The sequence below is a fragment of the Macaca mulatta genome, chromosome 20, assembly GCF_049350105.2.
Source record: "Macaca mulatta isolate MMU2019108-1 chromosome 20, T2T-MMU8v2.0, whole genome shotgun sequence".
NCBI classification, from domain to species: domain Eukaryota; kingdom Metazoa; phylum Chordata; class Mammalia; order Primates; family Cercopithecidae; genus Macaca; species Macaca mulatta.
Window position 1 is genome coordinate 80,581,101 of NC_133425.1, and position 20,347 is coordinate 80,601,447.

Below are 20,347 nucleotides of genomic sequence, written 5' to 3' on the forward strand. Positions count from 1 at the left end.
AGTAGCTGGGATTACAGGCACCCACCACCATGCCTGGCTAATTTTTGTATTTTTAGCAGAGATGGGGTTTTGCCATGTTGGCCAGACTGGTCTTGAACTCGTGGCCTCAGTGGTTCACCCGCCTCGGCCTCCCAAAGTGCTGGAATTACAGGTATGAGCCACCGCATCCAGCCGGTTTTTTTTTTTTGAGACGGAGTCTCGCTCTGTCGCCCAGGCTGGAGTGCAGTGGCCAGATCTCAGCTCACTACAAGCTCCGCCTCCCGGGTTTACACCATTCTCCTGCCTCAGCCTCCCGAGTAGCTGGGACTACAGGCGCCCGCCACCTCGCCCGGCTGGTTTTTTGTACTTTTTAGTAGAGACGGGGTTTCACCGGGTTAGCCAGGATGGTCTCGATCTCCTGACCTCGTGATCCACCCGTCTCGGCCTCCCAAAGTGCTGGGATTACAGGCTTGAGCCACCGCGCCCGGCCATCCAGCCAGTTTTTAAAAGCATTTTATTCTGAGATAATTGTAGATAGACGTGTGGTTGTGAGAAATAGTGAAGAGCCAGTGTATCCTTCACTGAATGTTTCCCAGTGGGAGCCTTTTGGGTAACTGTGGTACAATGCCGCAGTCAGGGCGTCGTCATCGACACAGTCCATGGCTCTTATTCCTACTTCTCCAGTTGTACATGCACTTGTGTGTGTGTGTGTACATCTGTGTGTAGCCTGCTTCATTTTTCAAAACGGAAATGAGGCTCTTGGAGGTGAAGGCCTCACCCAGGCTCATGCGGCTGGTACGTAGCAGAGCTCTACCCTGACTCAACGACGCAGCGGGGCTCGACTCCACGCCCCTGAATCACTTCAGGAGAATGGTCACCTTCTCTCTTTGCTACTGTTCTTGGACTCTGTGTCCACGCGCCCTCGCGGTCTCTGCTGCAACTGTGGGCTGAGACCCCTGGATAGACTAAAACCCAAAAATACTAGTCCTGGGATGCTGGTTCTTTCCTTTCATAGATGAAGAGACTGTGGCTTAGGGAGGCCAGTGGATTCGCCTAACGTCACCTAGTGGGTCAGAGGCTGGTCTGGGACTATTTCTTCTTCTAGATTTGCACGAGGCAGTAACCACAGTGAGCTGCTTTTTTTATTATTTTTTGAGACGGAGTCTTGCTCTGTCACCCAGGCTGGAGTGCAGTGGCGTGATCTCGGCTCACTACAAGCTCCGCCTCCCGGGTTCACGCCATTCTCCTGCCTCAGCCTCCCAAGTAACTGGGACTACAGCCCACCACCACGCCCGGCTAATTTTTTTGTATTTTTAGTAGAGATGGGGTTTCACCGTGTTAGCCAGGATGGTCTCGATCTCCTGACCTCGTGATCCGCTCACCTCAGCCTCCCAAAGTGCTGGGATTATAGGCGTGAGCCACCGTGCCAGCCACAATGAGCTTCTTTTTCTAAGAGGTAAAAACAGGTTGATTGCAAACACCAGGCTCAAGATTCAGATTGATTACTAGGGAGACAGGGGCCATTCTGGAAGGTTTTTGAGCAGGAGATGACTATGGAAGTGTGGGAGGTGACCTGGACCCTTAGCAGGACCCCACGTGTGTGCCAAGGAACACTAATGACTTGAGTGTTGGGATTTTTTGTTCCCTTACTCAAATGCATTTGGGAAACAGTAGATGAAAGACAGTTAACCAGGAGCTTTGGCTGCAGGACTTATCAGTGCCTTTAATGCACTGATGTCTACTGTGATGGACTTGTGTTCTGTGCAGGGTGTTTCAGGAAATGGCTGAAAAGACCTCTCCAGGGTGAGAATCTGAATTTCTGCTGCCAAGGCTGGGGCGGACAAAAGTGTCTAGAGAACAGGATCCAAGGTGCCTAGGTCTGTGTATTTTTTTTTAAGAGGAGGCTAAAAGTGAGTGGCTACAAATGGCTAAAAGTGAGTGTTCGGAGCAGCCATAGCTCAGGCAGGGCCGGTCATGAGGCCAGTAGCTTTCAGATCATCATAAAGACTTGTTCCCAGTACAGGAATTGCTCAGGAGATTTGTGAGGTGGGAAAAGTGAGAAGCAGACCTGTCCACACTCCACCATCCAATCGCAGGCATGTGCCTCTGCCTACGTGTGAGGGGAGAGAAGGAACGGGCATAGGTGAAGTCAGCTGTCTTATGGGTGGTGGAATTTTAGGTGCTTTAATATTTTTAATATAAGATTTTAAAAACCCACAGAAGAGCTTGAGCTCCATTCACTGGGGCGGTAAGAAGCCACTGTGTATTTGGAGCTTGGGTGAACGATGCTGTAACAAAACATCTTAAAAGAAGGATTTTTCTGAGTGGCACCGGGCAGGCGAGTTGGAAGAAGGAGGGGAGGAAATGAGCAGGAACCACTTCGGAAGCAGGGGCCGTAACCCTGGCCAGGACAGGGGTGGCAGCTGTCAAAGGAGAGCTGGAAGCAGCCTCGCAGCTTCCCATGTTCCTGAGGCTCAGAGAGGTTAAGTCATCTTTCTCAAGTCACACGGGGGATGGGCTTGGATGCAGCTCTCTGGATTTAGAGTCTTGGAGGATTGCTCTGTGCACATTTGTCAAATCCACCTTCTTCCGCCCTATATTTCTGACACCATTTGGGTCCCCCCTGCTAATCCCCTATCGAGGTAAATATTCCAGGGGGTACATATGCGCCAATGAGGATGACCACTGCAGTGTCGCCTGTGGTCGTCAAAATTAACCCCATGAACTTAACCTCGAAGAAGACGCGGGATGCCCTAGGGCACAGCACTGCTGACAATATCCCGGAAAGGTTAGAAAGAATGAGAGCCTCTGTGTTTCAAAAGTCAGCAGCCTAATTCCATTTACACAGAGTTAAAAAATGAAACAAATCAAAGCCAGCAGCTCCGATTCCCATCACTTCTGACCTGCAGCCCCTGGTCTGTTACCTTTGGGGCCAGCTATGTCTCAGAAGTCAGGATTTTTCAGAACCTCAGACAGATGCTTTAGTACCGATGCTGTGTTTGACACGACACCCCAGCGGAGTCGGGGGCAGCACCCGATAACCAAACACGGTCATGTTTCTGCTGCAAAACATGTGTGTATTCACGCCCAGTGGGGAAAAACTAGAGCTCTAAATAGCCTCAGGGCAGGGCAGTTTTTGCTGCCAAATGAGTTAAGAAAAACTTACGGTTTCCAGAACTTTCGGACTTGGGGGTTGTGGGTAGAGGGTTGGGGCCGGTGTTGTCATTGTCTCGACCTGAGTGAGGCCCCGAAATGTTGAGTAACGTGCATGGGATAATCTCAGTTTAGGTGACCAGGGAGAAAAGGCCCCTCCTCTGGAACTTTGTTCCAAGTTCCGACTTGTTCACAAGTTTGTGGAGAACTCGGACGGGACCTGCATCGGACTGTCGGTCAGCCCTTGGGGGATGGGAGAGGAGAGAGTGGGGAAGGGATTGGTGTCAAGTTCGTGTGTGCACTCCTGCGTCTTGGCTTGTCACAATGAGTGTGTGTGACTTTTTACATTTGAGGGAGAAAGGGAAAAAATGGCCTCTCAGTGTGGCTGGTGCTGAGTCTCTGGTGCCCAGGGGGGGTTTGGAGAGCTTTCTGGATTCCATCCGAGGCCTTTGGTAAGCATTGTTTCTCGATGGGTGGAACACAGACGTGCTCTTTTCCTGGTTGCTGGCAGCCAGACCTGCCCGGACCTTGAGCAGCTCCATAAATTAATCCAGCGACATGCTATCCTTCTTTGCCAAGGCTCCCTGTGCTGGGAGGGTGTCCCATTAGGCCCTGTGTTTAGACCGCGTGTTTAGACGGGGTGGGGGGGCCTGCTGGAATTTGCATTCCCTCATTCAGAAGCTAAATGGATCTTTTATTAAGATCAGCAGAATCCATTTTTAACCGAATTTGAAGGTCACCCTGTGCTTGGGTTTCTCCCCTGTGAATATGTGTCCAGGACACTTGGAGAAGCCTGTACTGCATCAGAGGACGAGCACTGGCCAGGGAGTCTGGAGACCCCGGTATGGGACCTGCTGCTCATTTGGTGACCTCAGGTCAGCCACGCAACTTTTGCATTTCCTATGGGGTCAGACGAGGGCTTGGGTGTGACTGATTTATCGATCAGCCATTTATTGAGCACCTCCTGCATGCCAGGCACAGAGAACAAGACCTGGCCCCTTGGAGCTCAGAGCCTGGCGGGGAAGCCAGACACATGGGCAGGCAGTTTAGAACAGTGGACCCAGAGCCACTTGGGGATCCACACTGGAAGGGGGACCCCAGTGAGCCCTCCTCCATCCACTTGGGGAGGGGCGGGAAAGAGAGAGAAGACTCACTAGCCACAGAGAGAAAAACAGGCAGTTAATTTTAAAGGACTCCAGCCCTTTCTCTTCCTCAGGGGGAGTTGGGTTTTCTTACATACAACTGAGTTTTTGCTTACACAGTCTTTAATTTCTTTTAATTCCTGTTCCATCATGACACCCGGGGTGGCACTTCTAGCTTTAAAATCCCAAATCTTTTATCTCAGCCTGGGGCCTAAAACCCAAATAATTCAGGTCTTCCACTTGGTTCCAGAAGACAGGTTTCGGGGACCGTGTTTCCCTCGTCACCGGCAGTCACAAGAGCGCTGGCCTCTCTGCACACTACAGTCAATCCCTCCCTATGCTAGGAAGCTTGGCAGCTCCCTCCGGGATCAAGGCCTTCCCTGGTCCTGGTGTCCCCACTCCGTGTCCCCTTAGAGCAAGCACCTTCATCCACCTGCTCCGTCTCCTCATTGGCCAAGGGCTCTCGAGGGGTGGTTCCCACCTGCACGTTGTTACAGCTGAGAATCCGAGGCCTGGAGCAGAGAGAAGCTTTGTCCCAGTAGCGCTGCCAGCCCAGTGTCCCCATGGGGCTACTGGAGCAGAAATCAGCAAGGTTCTTGTGAGGTGTATTTTCTTTCCATCTCGGATGTGTGGTGAGCATGCAGGGCAGTTTCTAGATACAGTCAGTGACAAACCAGATGCCACGGAGCCAACAATTCCTGCCTCCTACCGAGAGCACCCGTTGGTTGGACGAGTCCTGCTCCAGCAGAGGGTGGCCAGGACATGCAGGTGTGGCCCTCAGCGTCCTCACACCTTGGGCTGGGATTCGACCTCTATGTGGGCGGCAGAAGCGAAGGAAGATCAGAAGCCCTGGCCGTCACCGGGATGGCTGGGAGCTGCAGTGACCCTGAGGGACACCCTGTCTGGACCCAAAGGGTCACTGTAGCTCCCAATCATGGGGACCAGGGCTCAGAAAAAGTGGAGCCACGTGTTTCTGACTGTCAAAGGGGGAGAGGAAAGGGTCCTCTCTGCGGATGAGGTCAACAGGGGATGAGAGATGCTGGCAAAGTGCATTGAGGCACTTCCTCGGAACATGTTTTCTAGGCCCCAGCTGGGGGCTAGGACTATCCTGGGACAGGGTTGAGGGGCATAGCTGTGGACAAGACAGACCAGAGTCCTTGGCTGCCAGGAGCTGACCTTGCAGTGGGAGAGAGAGGCCATAAAGCAGTGGATGAGCGGAACCAGGGTGCGTCTAATGGTGATGTGCTGGGAGGGTTGGGATGGAGGTGGCCTGAGCTCTGTTGGCCAGTGTCTGGGGCTGGGGAGGGCTGCCGTCTTCCTGGACAGTGCCCACTCAGCCCTGGATGCTGCAGTTCTTTCTGCTGAGACTGCGATGCCCCCGTTTGATTCCTCCCTACACTGCAGAGACCCCCCACCCTGACCCTTCAGCCCCTTGCTCCTTGCCAGACCTCCGTTGTTTTGAGAAAATATGGGCTGGAGTGTGGGGTTCCTTCTTTTTTATTTCGAGACAGGGTCTCACTTAGTCGCCCAGGCTGGAGTGCGGTGGTGTGATCATGACTCACTGCAGCCTCGACTTCCTGGGCTCAAGCGATCCTCCCACCTCAGCCTCTGGAGTAGCTGGGATTACAGGCATGCACCACCACGCCCGGCTATTTTTTTTTTGGAGACAGAGTCTTGCTCTGTTGCCCAGGCTGGAGTGCAGTGGTATGATCTCGGCTCACCACAACCTCTGTCTTCCTGGTTCAAGTGATTCTGCTGCTTCAGCCTCCTGAGTAGCTGGCATCACAGGCATGCGCCACCATGCCCGGCTAACTTTAAAATATATTTTTAGTAGAGACAGGGTTTCAGCATGTTGGCCAGGCTGGTCTCGACCTCCTGACCTCAGATGATCCGCCTGCCTCAGCTTCTCAGAGTGTTGGGATTACAGGCATGAGCCACCGTGCCCAGCCTGTATATTTTGTAGAGACAGAGTTTCACTATGTTGTCCAGGCTGGCTTCAAACTCCTGGACTCAAGCAATCCTCCCGCCTCAGCCTCCCAAAGTGTGGAGATGACAGGCGAGAGCCACGGCACCCGGCGGTGGGTTTTCTTCTGTCCACTGGCAGGACTCACACGGAGCCGAGTCTTCTGACCAAAAAGACTTGAAGGAGAGCGATGTGTTTATTTTAAAATGTAAACACCCTCTCCAAGAATACAAACCGGAGTGTCCGGCTGTGTTTATTTCATCAGAGGCGCATTGGCTCAGCTGTGAAAAGAGACACGTTTCTTCTTCAAGAAGCCCCTCCGCTGATTTCTGGGTAATGCGCAGTTTCTTCTCCTGTCAAAAGCGCTGCAGGCCAGAACACCGAGTTTGCACCTCTTCCCTTTTTTTCTCTCTAAAGTCTAAGTTTGGGAGCTCAGGATCTAAAAAGGATGACATTGGGACACTCCATTTGGAAGGTGCACTTTGCCCGCTCAGCCACACACAGCAGGGAACAGTTTTGAGTAGGGGTGTGATGTGGCCAGCAGACCCCTGTGCGGAGACCAAGGTGGCTTCCGGAGGCTGCTGGCTGGGAGAGCAGGGAGGAGGCTACCGCAGCGTCTGAGCACCATTGATGGGACAGCGTGGATGGCCACTGTGGGATGCACAGGACAAGGGGGACACGTGAGACTCCTAGGCCAGAAGATGGGGCTGCCAGTCCCTGCCTGACTTTGCCCTCTTCTCTTTTTGCCATAAATAAAAATAGCTGTGGGCTGTCACCCTGCCTTTTGCCTTCGTCTCCTCTGTCATCCCTCCCTCTTCGGGCTGAAGATAAATCTGCCTTTTCTTTCACAAGCTCGCTGACACCTTGTCACTCTTTCCTCCCACCTTCAAATATGCTCGGATCCCGTTTTTATCACATAACATGCAGGTTTGTCCTTGGGGCCCAGTTTTATATCTTTCTCCTGGGGGTCTTGAGTTTCCTTAGGACAGGGACCTCATAGAACCCTTGGACATTTTTCCTATCTCCTATGTCAGGCGGGCTGCGCCAGCCTCACCTTTATTGAGTAATCACAGGGAGAATAATGAATGTTTGTGGAGCGTTTTCCTGAGGGCTTGGGTCTCGGTGGCTGCCGGTACCCTCCAGTTCCTTGAAGAAAGGAGGAAACTTTGCTCAGAGAGGTCATGTGGGTCCCCCCACGTCACACAGCTGTTACGCAGTGGAGGCAGAGCCTGAACTCAGGGCCCTGTTCTCTAAATCCTGACCTGTCTGCCCTGGGCAGGTGTTTCCAGGTGTGGGCTGAACTCTTACACCGGATGACGTGTTTTAAGGGACCCTGGTGACACTGCGTTCACTGACAATCACCCCAAGAGGACGTTGCACTCTTTCGTCCCACATTCGCTGTTATTGCAAGGGGACATCTCAAGGGCCAGTAGGTCATGCAAACCTCAACAATTTTTATTGTGCTAAGATGATGGGAAATTGACTACTTCGGCTATTTTTACCTGTACAATTCAGTGGCATTGAATACGTTCGCAGTGCTGTGCAGCCACCCCCACCATCCATCCCCAGAACTTTGTCTTCTCACACTGAACTTCTGTCCCCAGTAAACACGAACTCTGCTTCCTGCAGCCCTGGCTGCTCTCTGCTTTTTGTCTCCATGAGTCTGACCAGGCTAGAGACGAACCGACCCTGGTGATGGGCTGCAAGCCTGGAGCAGGGCAGTGTCAGAACAGAACGAAGCGGTATTTTTTTTTTTTTTTTTTTTTTTTTTTGAGACGGAGTCTCGCTCTGTCACCCAGGCTGGAGTGCAGTGGCCGGATCTCAGCTCACTGCAAGCTCCGCCTCCCGGGTTCACGCCATTCTCCTGCCTCAGCCTCCCGAGTAGCTGGGACTACAGGCGCCCGCCACCTCGCCCGGCTAGTTTTTTGTATTTTTTAGTAGAGACGGGGTTTCACCGTGTTAACCAGGATGGTGTCGATCTCCTGACCTCGTGATCCGCCCGTCTCGGCCTCCCAAAGTGCTGGGATTACAGGCTTGAGCCACCGCGCCCGGCCTTTTTTTTTTTTTTGAGACGGAGTCTCGCTCTGTCGCCCAGGCTGGAGTGCAGTGGCGCGATCTCAGCTCACTGCAAGCTCCGCCTCCCGGGTTCACGCCATTCTCCTGCCTCAGCCTCCTGAGTAGCTGGGACTACAGGCGCCCACAACCGCGCCCGGCTAATTTTTTGTAATTTTAGTAGAGACGGGGTTTCACCGTGGTCTCGATCTCCTGACCTTGTGATCCGCCCGCCTCGGCCTCCCAAAGTGCTGGGATTACAGGCGTGAGCCACCGCGCCCGGCCGAAGCGGTATTGGTTTTGTTTTCGTTGTGTGGATCTGTAACCCCTTATCTGAAAACCCTTGGGACTAGAAGTGTTTCTTTTTTTGGAGACAGGGTCTCGCTCTGTCGCCGGGGCTGGAGTGCAGTGGCGCAATCGTAGCTCACTGCAGCCTCAGCCTCCCTGGTTTTAGTGATCCTCCCACCTTAGCCTCCTGAGGAGCTGAGGCCACAGGCAGGCGCCACCACACCCAGCTATTTTGTTTTTGTTTTAGAGACAGGGCCGCCCTGTGTCGTACAGGCTGGGTTTGAACTCCTAGGCTCCAGTGATCCTTGCAACTCATGTTCCCCGTTGTTTGTTTTGTTTTGTTTTTTTGACTTCAGGAAATGAACGGGAGGCGGGGCACAGTGGCTCACTCCTGTAATCCCAGCACTTTGGGAAGCCGAGGCAGGTGGATTGCTTGAGGTTAGGAGTTTGAGACTAGCCTGACCAATGTGGTGAAATCCCATCTGTACTACAAAAATTAGCTGGGTCCGTGGGTGAGCGCCTGTAGTCCCAGCTACTCGGGAGACTGAGGCGGGAGAGTTGCTTGAACCCAGGAGGCAGAGGTTGCAGTGAGCTGAGATCACGCCACTGCACTCCAGCCTGAACGAAAGAGGGAGACTCTGTCTCAAAAAACAAAACAGAACAAAACAAAAACCAGTGACCATGGCTGGGCCATTGACCACTGACTCAGGCCCTGGCTGGGCCCTGGCCTTCATCCACAGTTCCAGGCTTTGCTTTTCTCTGCATGTTGGAGATGTGAGAGAAAGCCGCTTAGCCTTGTGTCTGTCAGCATGCAGTCTGATGGCCAAATGATTTGCCACAAACTTAGGGATTTTTTTTTTTTTTTTTTTTTTTAGTTTTTCAGAGCCTCTTAGATTTCAGAATTGTGGACAAGGAAGCTAGGGCTTTACAGTGTAATCCGGGGATATATTTTAGTTACCGTCTGTGGATGGTAAGAGAGAGAGATACATTTTAATGTTTAAAGAGTTTTTAAAAGTGAGTTGATGAACAGGAAAACTTCAGGTGAGTGCAAGTCCTGGAGGGTGGTGGCGGGCCTTAGCCGAGCTGGCGGAAGGTGGTAGGGCTGACCGACTTAGGAAACGCTCCCCTGTTAGGCCCCCGTCGGGCCCCGGGCGGCCTGTGATGTGGAGGAGCTGGCACAGGGTTGCCTGGGCAGTGAGGGCTGGGGCTGGCTGTCTCCATCCCAGGGACCTCTCCTCCCCAGCCCCAACTGCCTTCTGGAATCCAGCACCTTCCGAGGAAGGGCCTGAGTGTTAGGGTCTCTGGGGACTTCCTACATCATAATTCCTCCCCGTTTGTGCCCCACACGGCCTCCAGGGTGGGCTTGGGAAGCTCTCCCCATTGCTGGGAGTATTGGAACAAGAGGCCTGGCTTGGCCGGGAGAGAGCGGGGGTGGGGCCCACAAGACATTTTTTGTAGAGACGGGCTCACTGTGTTGCTGGTCTCAAACTCCTGGGCTCATGGTGGTGCTGATGGGGAGGGGGCTGGCTCTGGAGAAATGAGGCCCCCAGCCAGGCTGTGGGCTCACCAGAGGCAGAACCCCACCCCACACAGGGATGCTTTCAGTTGCCACAGTGATGGGGCTGCCAGCATTCATGGGGGACCCTTCGATCCTCAGGCCAGGCCCACAGCGTTCTGGGAGAGCCCCTTGGGAGGGGCCCTGGGGGCCTCTGGCCGGAGCTCGGCCAATCGCACCCAGCTCCCTGTGTCTGTTCTCGCCCGGAGCCCTCCTGGGAGTCCAGATGCTGTGCTCCCAGGCCCAGTGTGGAGCCAGGCCTGGCCAAGGGGAATGGAGGCTGGGGATTGGGCCTTGTCCTGCGCCCGCCCTGGAGACAGGCTGTGGGCCTCCTGGCTGTGCCCCAGCTCTGTGGGAAGGTCAGAGCCAGCCCTTGTCCTCTCCCTTCGCCTCCTCCCTTTCCCTCCTCCCCTTCCCTCCTCCCCTTCCCTCCCCACCTCTACCCCCCTTCTCCCCCTCCTCCTTGGCCAGAACATCTGTGTGTTCCTGGGGAATGTGGCTCTGGCCCCAGCTGTCCTCGGCGTTGGCAGGGGGCTGGATTTCTCCTGAGATGCTCACTGCTTTGGCCCTGGGTCCTCTCCTGTGGGGGTGCCTGTGCTCTGAGTTCATACCTGGCTCTGGGGCCTCTCTCCTAGGTGCCTACTTTCCATCTTTGCTCCACTGCCCTCAGCATCCATTTGTGATGGCCACCTAGATGGAGTGATGGCCACCAGCCCCACAACAGCTTCGCAGGGCATATCGCCAGGCTGTGCAGGTGGGGTCCTGGTAAAGCAGGCACACCTGTGTCCAGGTCCAGTCTAAAGGTGGGGCAGGTGCAGGAAGCCAAGGTGGTGTGGCACCCTGGCAACAGTGGTGAGCAGGCAGAGCCAAGGCCTGAGGACAGGACATGGGACACAGCCTGCCCTTGTGGCCTCACGGGGAGGGGTTAGATGGAGGGAGACCCGGCTCTTTCTTCCGTGGGAAGCCAGCAGGTTAGACCACTGGCCTGAGGCGACACAGCAGAAACAGGAGTTGAGGTCACAGCAGGCCGGGCTTTGTGTCTTCGCTGCCTTACTTTTTTTTCCTTCTTTAGTTTCCCCCAAACACACTCATCCCCGCAGCCCCTCTTTGGCTCCAGGGCTCTACACTGGGGGTAAGAGGCAGCCGTGGAGGCCCCTGCCCATCTCTCCTGCCCCGGGCAGCATGTGGTGTCCCCTTCTCAGTGTGAGTGGGTGTCCCATGGGCCTGCCCTGTGGGGATCTCTGGGGAGCGGGACCCAGGGGCCCATCTGTGAAAGCCTCGCAGACTGGGAGGACATCTGAACTGAGCCCTGGGTGACCTTTCCAGGTGACACGGCCGCCTGACTCATTCATTCATCCATCCATTCATTCATCTGCTGCTTCATTCACTTAACAAATACTTACTGAGTGCTGTCACGTGCCTGCAAGACAGAAACGTGGTGTGCAAAACCAGACACAGCCCCTCCCTCACGGAGCTTCCAGTCTGGTGGGAGAGACAGATGTCAGTGGCCAAACCACACAAACAAATGTCAGCGTGCTGCCAGGACAGGGGTTTGGAAGGAGAGAAACAGGGAACAGGGCAGGTAGGGAACTGACTTCCCTGGGGAGGCCAGGAGGCATCTGCAGGAAGTGCCAGCTGATCCCAGTTCTGAACGATAAGGGGGAGTGAACCAGGCTTGGGAAGGAGGGAGGGGGGTGCATGTGCAAATGGTGCGGGGTGTGGTGGGAAGACCTGTGTTTGGCGAGGAGGCAGGCGTCGGGGGAAGCCCGGGCCGGAGGCCTTCTGGAGACTCAGACTATGATCTGAAGGGCAGGGGGCACGGTGGAAGGGGGGGCACGGTGGAAAGGTCTCAGCTGGGGATGGCCGGGCCACATCTGCCCTTTGAGAAGCCTTGTGTTCCAGCAAGGAGAACTGGAATGAAGCCAGGTTTTGAGCCTGATTGGAACCAGCGGCCAGGAGCAGAGAGAGTTGGTGCGAGAGGCTTTTCAGGGTGGCTGAACTGGGTTTCAGTGGGGCCTGGACACCCCCTCCCCAGGAACCCCCAGGTTTCCCCAGATCCAGCTGTAAGCCAGGTGGGGCTTGGCGTACTGGAAAAGCGTCTGCTTACCCAGGCCAAGGCCGGGGGGCCCCTACAGCATGGGCTTCAGCCCCTCCCCCACCCCTTTCTCTCCTGCCCCTGCCCATTCCCTCCCCGGCTGGGCCCCCAGCGTCCTCAGCAGGCCCCATTCATTCACAATCTCCCAGCGCCTCTTGGAGAAAGGGGGAAGCTTCTAGGCCGCCAGGATGGAGGTGCTGGCCCTTGGCCAGCCCAGCTTCCCTGCCCACCACCCCCTCCACAGGCCCCCCCAGCCCTCCTGCCCTTTCTTTATGGCAGGCAAAGTGCTAATTCCCAGCCCAGAGGGGTGGGCCAGCGTCGGTGGCCAAGAGGAGAGACTGTTTACAGCCTCCGGCGGTTCTTGGCTCCAGCGGTCCGGCAGGCTGGCCTCGCTGTGACATGTTTATTCTCCAGGCCCACTGCTGGCCCCGGCTCTTGGCAGGTCCGAGCGGAGGGCTCTTGGTGATGGGGACAGGCTGGCGGCTTGGGGCTGTTGGCGTCTGCGCTTGCCTGCCTTCTCCCCACCTCGCATCTCCACCTTCAGGGAGGCAGAATGTGGAGCCGAATCCAGGAGACCCCTGTCGTCCTGAGGGCGCTGCTCCCCAGCAGAACCCCCACTTTCTCCTCTCAGCCAGAAGCCCTGGCCAGGCCCCCTGCTCAGGCTCCCCTTTGCGGGCCGGCCTCCTAGAGTCCAACTGGGAAGGTCTTGAGGGCCGGCTCTGCTGTGCTGCACTGGGGGCCCCTGCCTGCCGCCAGCCATCCCCATCACTCAATCACCCAGCAGGTTCCTGGTCCATGCCAGCCCTCGGGTGATGGCAGTGGACATGACAGATGCACTGGGACCTGCAGCCCAGCTGGGAGAGGCTGGCCTCCCCTGCTGGGGGTGACTGAGGGTCATTCAGAGGCCCCTGCACCCTGCCCCAGCAGGAGATCTGTTCTCAGAGCCTGCAGCTCCTTCATGAATCCCCTGCAGGCGCTGGTGTGAGGAACCTGGGCTTCGGAGCCAGATGAGGCTGGGTCGAATCCCAGCTCTGCCATTGACCAGCAGGGTGAGGGCAGACAGGCCCATCGCCTCTCCAGGCCTCTGCTTTCTCGACTGTAGAATGAATGGAGGAGGACGTCACTTTATAGCCAACCTCTCCGGGACGCCACTGATTTACTCAAACATCCACTCCCGGTCACCACGCGCTTTGCTGGGTGCTGGGATGTATGTGACAGACAAACCTACGGAGGCTTTCAGGGATGGTGCAGGAAGGGGAGGGGAGAAGGGGAGACTGGCTCTGGAAAGGCACAATGTTGCCGGTGGGTAGCTGGATCCTTATCCCGGGGTCTCACTCAAGGGCCCTGCATCCAGGCCAGGGTGACCTCACAGGAGGGTATCTGATGAGGGTCCCTGGGGACAGAGGAAGTTTGGGTGGGTGCCGGGTGCCCAGGACCATGGGGATGTACCCCACAGTCAGTGTGTGGTTGGAGCAGCATTAGGAGGGGGTCAGGGCGCTTGGCTCTCATCCTTGTCCTTCAACGGCCTGGTGACTTTGGAGGGAGTCAGGGAGCCTGGCTCTCATCCTTGTCCTTGAATGGCCTGGTGACTTTGGAGGGGTCATGCTGTTTCTTCCAGCCTCAGTTTCCCTGGTGTCCAGGCCCTTGGTGTCTCAACATTCCCAATAGGGCTGGGTGCTTGATGAAGAGGGACCGCACCGCATGCTGGGGATTCACCCTGCCACGTTGCTGGTGGAAGGAATAATCAGAGTGCTCCCTGAACAGTCCCCGGAGTTCTTGGCCATCGCCCGTGTGGTATCTCGGCTGGTGCTCCCACTCGGTGCTCCCACTCGGTGCTCCTGCCTGGTGCCTGCCTGGGGCTCCAGGAGCATCATAGCAGCCACGCCCTGGAGCAGGCCCCTTCCCTGACGCTTTGCCCGACACTGGCCTCCTGCTGCCTCAGCTCCTGACTCCTTTGGGTCCTCGTCCCCCACACCACCTGTCCCCTTTCACACAATTCCGAAGGAAACTTTGGTGCCTCTAGACCAGGGACCGCAAACTTTGTGAAGGACCAGATGGTAGATATCTTAGGCTTTGTGGGCCATACAGCCTCAGGCTCTGGGCCCCATACTCTCCCTTGTTATTTTGTTTTAAACAACCTGTTAAAAATGTAAAAGCATTCTTAGCTCAGCCTGGGCCGCAGTTGACCGCTGCCTGGTCTAGATTAGCAGAATGGGGATGGGGGTGGGGTTTCCCGCGTGTTGGAATTTGCCGCGTGTTAGGGTTTGCTGTGTGTTGGGGTTCACCGTGTGTTAGGGTTTGCCGTGTGTTGGAATTTGCTGTGTGTTGGGGTCCGCTGTGTGTTGGGGTTTGGGGTTCACTGCGTGTTGGGGTTTGGGGTTTGCCGCATGTTGGGGTTTGCTGCATGTTGGGATTTGCTATGTGTTGGGGTTTGCCGTGTGTTGGGGTTCATCTTGTGTTGGAGTTTGCCACGTATTGGAATTTGCTGTGTGTTGGGGTTTGCTGTATGTTAGGGTTCGCCACGTGTTGGGGTTTGCTGTATGTTGGGATTTGCTACGTGTTGGGGTTTGCCATCTGTTGGGGTTCACCATGTGTTGGGGTTTGCCGTGTTTGGGATTTGCTGTGTGTTGGGGTTCACCGTGTGTTGGGATTTGCTGTGTGTTGGGGTTCACCGTGTGTTGGGGTTTGCCACGTGTTGGGGTTTGCCGCATATTGGGGTTTGCCATGTGTTGGGATTTGCCATGTGTTGGGGTTCACCACGTGCTAGGATTTGCCAGGTGTTGGGGTTTGCTGTGTGCTGGGGTTCGCCGTGTGTTGGGGTTCGCCGTGTGTTGGGGTTCACCGTGTGTTGGAGTTTACCATGTGTTGGGGTTCGCCGTGTGTTGGGGTTCGCCGTGTGTTGGGGTTCACCGTGTGTTGGGGTTCGCCGTGTGTTGGGGTTCACCGTGTGTTTACTGTGTCCAGCGTTTCTGTTTTCTGCTCACTGTGGCTCTGACCTGCAGAGCTGCACACGAATTGGCTCCTTTAACTCTGACAACAGCCCCACGAGGTAGCCACCACGATCTCATTTTACAGATGAGGAAACTGAGGCATGGAGGATTAAGGAACTTGCCCAAGGCGTCATAGCTGGCCAGGGCAACATCCTCCGTCCCCGTGTGTGACCTCGGCATGCACTTCCTGGCTGTCTGTGCCCGGCTCCTGTGCCCCCGCCCCTGCTCTGATCATTGGGCATGCAGAGGAGCCTGCATTCTGTTCTTACCTCTTCTGCATCTCTCATGGCCCCCAGCTGGCCTGCATCCCCCTGGACCACTGCCCCCTCCCACTCTCTCCCTCATTACCATCACTGCCCCACATTAGGGAGAAACCCGCAAGCACCTCACAGTTCTAGAAACAGCTTTGACAGCACCTGCTTCCCACGGCCAGCCCGAGGGTCACGCAAGGCCAGGAGGTGTTCCCCGGCTGCTCAGCCCACATTCTGCAACCGTAGATCGAGGTGCATGGCCATGGTCACGGCACGTGATCCCGAGGCTGGGAGGGAGAGTCTGGCCGGCCGCCTGACGTTGCCTGCTGGGCCTGCCCTGGTGATCCAGGCAGCTGAGGCTGAGGGGGCTGCTGGGAGGGGGCTAAGGGTCCCTATCCTAATTCTGCCTTTGACCTGGTCTACAAAGTGACCAGTTGGTGACCTAAAGTGATTGGCCACCAGAGACTGGTACTGAGCTTTCCTACCTCCAGGGGTGCTGTGATTTAGCAGGGGATTTGAACAGCTAATTCAAATGAAAGGAGACACAACAGTAAATACATGGGGACGCGGTTACAGTCCAACTATTAGCATACCAAAAACATGGTCAGACTTGGTGCTGGTGAGCTGCAAAAATATGGCTCTTTCATACTGCCGCTGGCAGCGTAGTTCTGTGCCATGTTAGTCTTTACCGAAACCATTTGTCAGCAGGTGTCAAGAGTTTGAGAAACACTGGCTGCTTTGACCCAGGAGTCCCACTTCTGAAAATGTGTCCTAAAGAAGTAACTCATAAGAAGGGAAATAATAGGTGCACAGAGTTGTTCTTTGCACTGTTATTTACCAGAGTGGAAACAAAATCCAAATGTCCACAGTAAGGTGTGATTGAGAAAACTGCTGTGTTTCCAGCACTTCGAGAGGCTGAGGTGGGCAGATCGCTTGAGCCCAGGAGTTCGAGACCAGCCTGGACAACATGGCTAACCCCATTTCTACAAAAAAATTAGCTAGGCATGATGTCTGTAGTCCCAGTCTCGGGAGGCTGAGGTGGGAGGATAGCTTGAGCCCGGGAGGTCCAGGTTGCAGTGAGCCGTGATTGCACCACTGCGCTCCAGCCTGGGCAACAGAGTGAGACCTTGTCTTAAAAAAAAAAAACAACAACCCAGTGATGTCATGTTGAGTGGCCATAAGCAGATGCCAGACCGTACACGTGTCCTGATTCCAGCCTTAAAGAAATATGCCTGTGTAAGTTGAGGCTGGGAGGAATTTGGGAAGCTGCATGAGGCTGTGATTAGAAGGTGATGGGGGTGCCACCCACTGCCCATTGAAACATCCTTTAATGTTGTCACCGTGTTGTGTTAGCACTAAATGGGAGGGAGGCATTCTTGTCACTTGAGCTTGTCATCTCTGGCAGTAGGAGAGGAGCCACCTGGACTCTTCTTCTGGCCAAGACCCAAGCAAGCTGTGTGATCTTGGAAAGGTTGCTTTGCCTCTCTGGGCCTTGGGTTCCTTCTCTGTAAGATGATCTTTGGGCCAGGAAGCTCCCAGACTCTTTCTCACAGGTGAGGGCTGTGCCACTTGACCTTGTTGGGATGCAGGTTTTGCTGATACTGGCTTTGGGGCCCTTGAGTGCTCAAGGAGCATTTATTGAGTGCCTCCTGTGTGCAGACACTGGGCTCTGTGAGCCACAGGCATGTGGTGGGGATCCCTCCATTAGGTTGGGGATCCCAATACCACCTCTCTGGGAGTTTGTTAGGGCCTCACTCCTGGGGGGTACCCAGCCCCCTGGCCAAGCTGCCCCTTCCCATGCCAGAAAGTACGTGGGGTGCCAGGAGAGACTGGTCTCAGCTTCAGGTTTGTGTGTGCGTTTTTTTTTAAAGGGAATGTCTTTCTTGCTAAGCACTTTATTATTGCTGACAAGCCACTGGCATGCAGGGTGGAGTCCTGCATCGTGACCAGCCAAGCATCACTGCAGCCTGAGTGGAGTGTGAGAGCTGTGTTCCTGTCCCACTCTGCCACTGCCGTGCTGTGTCACCTTAGACAAGCTACTGGCGTGTCTGAGCCTCACTTTGGTCATCCATACAGCGAGGCTGCACCTTCACAGCTTCTCCACAGGGCTGAGGGTCTGGAGGGGCCCCTGGCGTGCAAGCCCTTTGCAGGTGGTGACTTGTGGTGGGAACCACTTGCAGCTGTGTGGTTCCCATCTGGCTTGGAGAGACCAGGGGTGGAGTGAGATCCTGGGGATGGGAGGTGTGGACCAGGGCGCCCCATGGAGCCTGATGGGGTGCTGGGCACCTGCGAGACAGGTGTCAGTGCCTGACCAGTGCCACTCTGCTCCTGCGTCTTGAAGCTGGGAGCTGACCCGGGCTCTTCCTCTGAGATGGATGCTGCTCCTTGGGGCAGAGCGATTTCCAGCAGGGCTCCCTTCCTGAAGTTACACATAGCTTTGAGCGTGTGGATTTCCAGGCACTGGGGGGCTGAAGGCTTCTGTGTCACCTCCGTGCTGGCATTGCTTGAACCATCACCCATCAAATGGTTTCTGACTTGGGGAGGACTCCTGCTATAGGCTGAGCCATGTTCCTCAAATTTGTGTGTTGCAACCCTGACCCCCAGTTCCTTGGAATGTGCCTGTGTCTGGAGATAGGGCCTTCAGAAAGGTATTAATAATTGGGCTAGAGACCGGGTGCGGTGGCTCATGCCTGGAATCCCAGCATTTTGGGAGGCCGAGACAGGCAGATCACTTGAGGTCAGGAGTTCGAGACCAGCCTGGCCAACGTGGTGAAACCCTGTCTCTACTAAAAATACAAAAATTAGTTGGGCATGGTGGCAGGTGCCTGTTATCCCAGCTACTTGGGAGGCTGAGGCAGGAGAATCGCTTGAACCCAGGAGGGAGAGGTTGCAGTGAGCCGAGACTGCGCCACCGCAGTCCAACCTGGGTGACAGAGCAAGATTCGGTTTCAAAAAAAAGCAACCTGGGGTGAAATGAGGTGGGTAGAGTGAGCCCTAAGCCAATAGGACTGATGTAGTCATAAGAATAGATTAGGACACAGATATTGCACAGAGGATGACCGTGTAAGGACATGGGGAAGATGACGTTTTCAGGCTAAGGGGAGAGGCCTCAGGAGAAACCCACCCTGCCCACACATTGGCCTTGGACTTCCAGCTCCCAGAACAGTGAGAAAATACATTCCTATTGTGTAAGCCACCCAGCCTGTGGCACTTCGTTATGGCTGCCCAAGAAAACGAATATGATGCCCCACAGACATCTATGAGGGGTGTCCGCCCACTTGCAGGGGTGACAGCTGAAGATGGCCAGCTGTGTAGGAAGAGGGGGCGTCTGTGTTTTCTTAATGATACCTTATTGCTGAATGTCTAGAACAAACCGTAGCTGGATGTGGTGGCTTGTGCCTGTAATCCCAGCACTTTGGGAGGCTGAGGTGGGAAGATCGCTTGAACCCAGGAGTTTGAGACCGGCCTGGGCAGCATGGCAAGACCCCATCTCTACAAAAAACTTAAAAGTCAGCCAGGCAGCCGGATGCGGTGGCTCACGCCTGTAATCTCAACACTTTGGGAGGCTGAGGTGGGCAGATCATGAGGTCAGGAGATTGAGACCATCCTGGCCAATATGGTGAAACCCCGTCTCTACTAAAATACCACAAATTAGCCGTGGTGGTGCCTGCCTGTAGTCCCAGCTACCTAGGAGGCTGAGGCAGGGGAATCGCTTGAACCCGGGAGGCGGAGGTTGCAGTGAGCCGAGATCGTGCCCCTGCACTCCAGTCTGGCAACAGAGCAAGATACTGCCTCAAAAACAAAAAACAAAAAAAAACAAAAAAAAAGTTGCCAGGCATGTTGGCATGCATCTGTAGTCCCAGCTACTTGGGAGGCTGAGATGAGGGGGATCGCTCGAGCTCGGGAGGTGGAGGCTGTCGTGAGCTATGATTACGCCACTGCACTCCAGCTTGGACAACAAAGTGAGACCCTGTCTCTAAAAATTAAAATAAGAAAGAACAGCCCCCTCACCCCCCACTGTTATCATGACAGTCAAAGGACCTTCCTGTGTACTTTGTCATTGCCATGCTTGCGGGGCACATGTCCAGGAGCGGCATTTCCGAGCCGAAGTGTCGCGTGTCTGGGCTACGGCTGCTGCACAGATTGCAACAACCGGCCCGTGTGTGATAGTCAGCAAGGCGGGCTCTGCTGTGTGAGGAAGACGCCCCCAGCCCAGGGAGTCCAGAGCCTGGACTCCCACCCATCAGGAATGCCCTTGCAGGGACCACATGACCTTGAACTGAGCTCAGGCTCTGAGCTGGTTCTCGAAGAGTGAAGAATATTGAAGGCCCCCGTTGCCCAGCCTGTGGGGGTGGGGAGCAGAGTCCACAGGCGGCTCAGACTCGCAGGCCCTGAGGACAGAGGGCCCCAGGCTGCTGGCAGCTGTGCCAGGTCAGTCACGTGGGAACAGAGGCCTCAGTCCTCCCTGCAGAGATTTTCTGTGGCTGCTTCCATAAGACAGAGAAAAAGAGAGAGGGCTGTTAAGGGAGGTGGAGGCCATCCCAGGGCATCTCTTGCCAGGCTGGGAGCTGGCACCGGCATCGTTCCGCTGGGTACATAATATCCCATAATAGGGTCTGGCTGTTTGGAGTGCACAGAGACAGAAAGAAGATTGACGTTGTACGAGTGTCGGGTTCCGAGACTGGCCTGCCTGCGGGCCCCTCCCTTGGTGGGTGGCCTCTGCTCACCCACGAGAGCAGCTCCGGAGGCACCACGTCGGGGAAGCCGACTGTGCTGGGGTGAGGGCCCCCCCGCAGATTCTTGTCACCCAGAACCTGTGAGTGTGACCTTGTTTATAAATAGGGACTTTGCCCATGCGTGAAGTTAGGGTGAGGTCATA

At 55.2% G+C, this 20,347-nt stretch overlaps 1 protein-coding gene and 1 long non-coding RNA gene across 5 annotated transcripts in view; both read left to right on the forward strand.

Moving 5' to 3' along the window:
- Positions 1–20,347, forward strand: part of GSE1 (Gse1 coiled-coil protein) — a 513,676-nt gene that overhangs the window by 25,502 nt on the left and 467,827 nt on the right. The gene's annotated exons all lie outside the window — the stretch shown is intronic.
- On the forward strand, positions 5,159–19,096 carry LOC144338283 (uncharacterized). The gene is made up of 2 exons (XR_013412281.1): positions 5,159–6,653; positions 16,177–19,096. It is a non-coding gene; the product is annotated as an uncharacterized LOC144338283 (long non-coding RNA).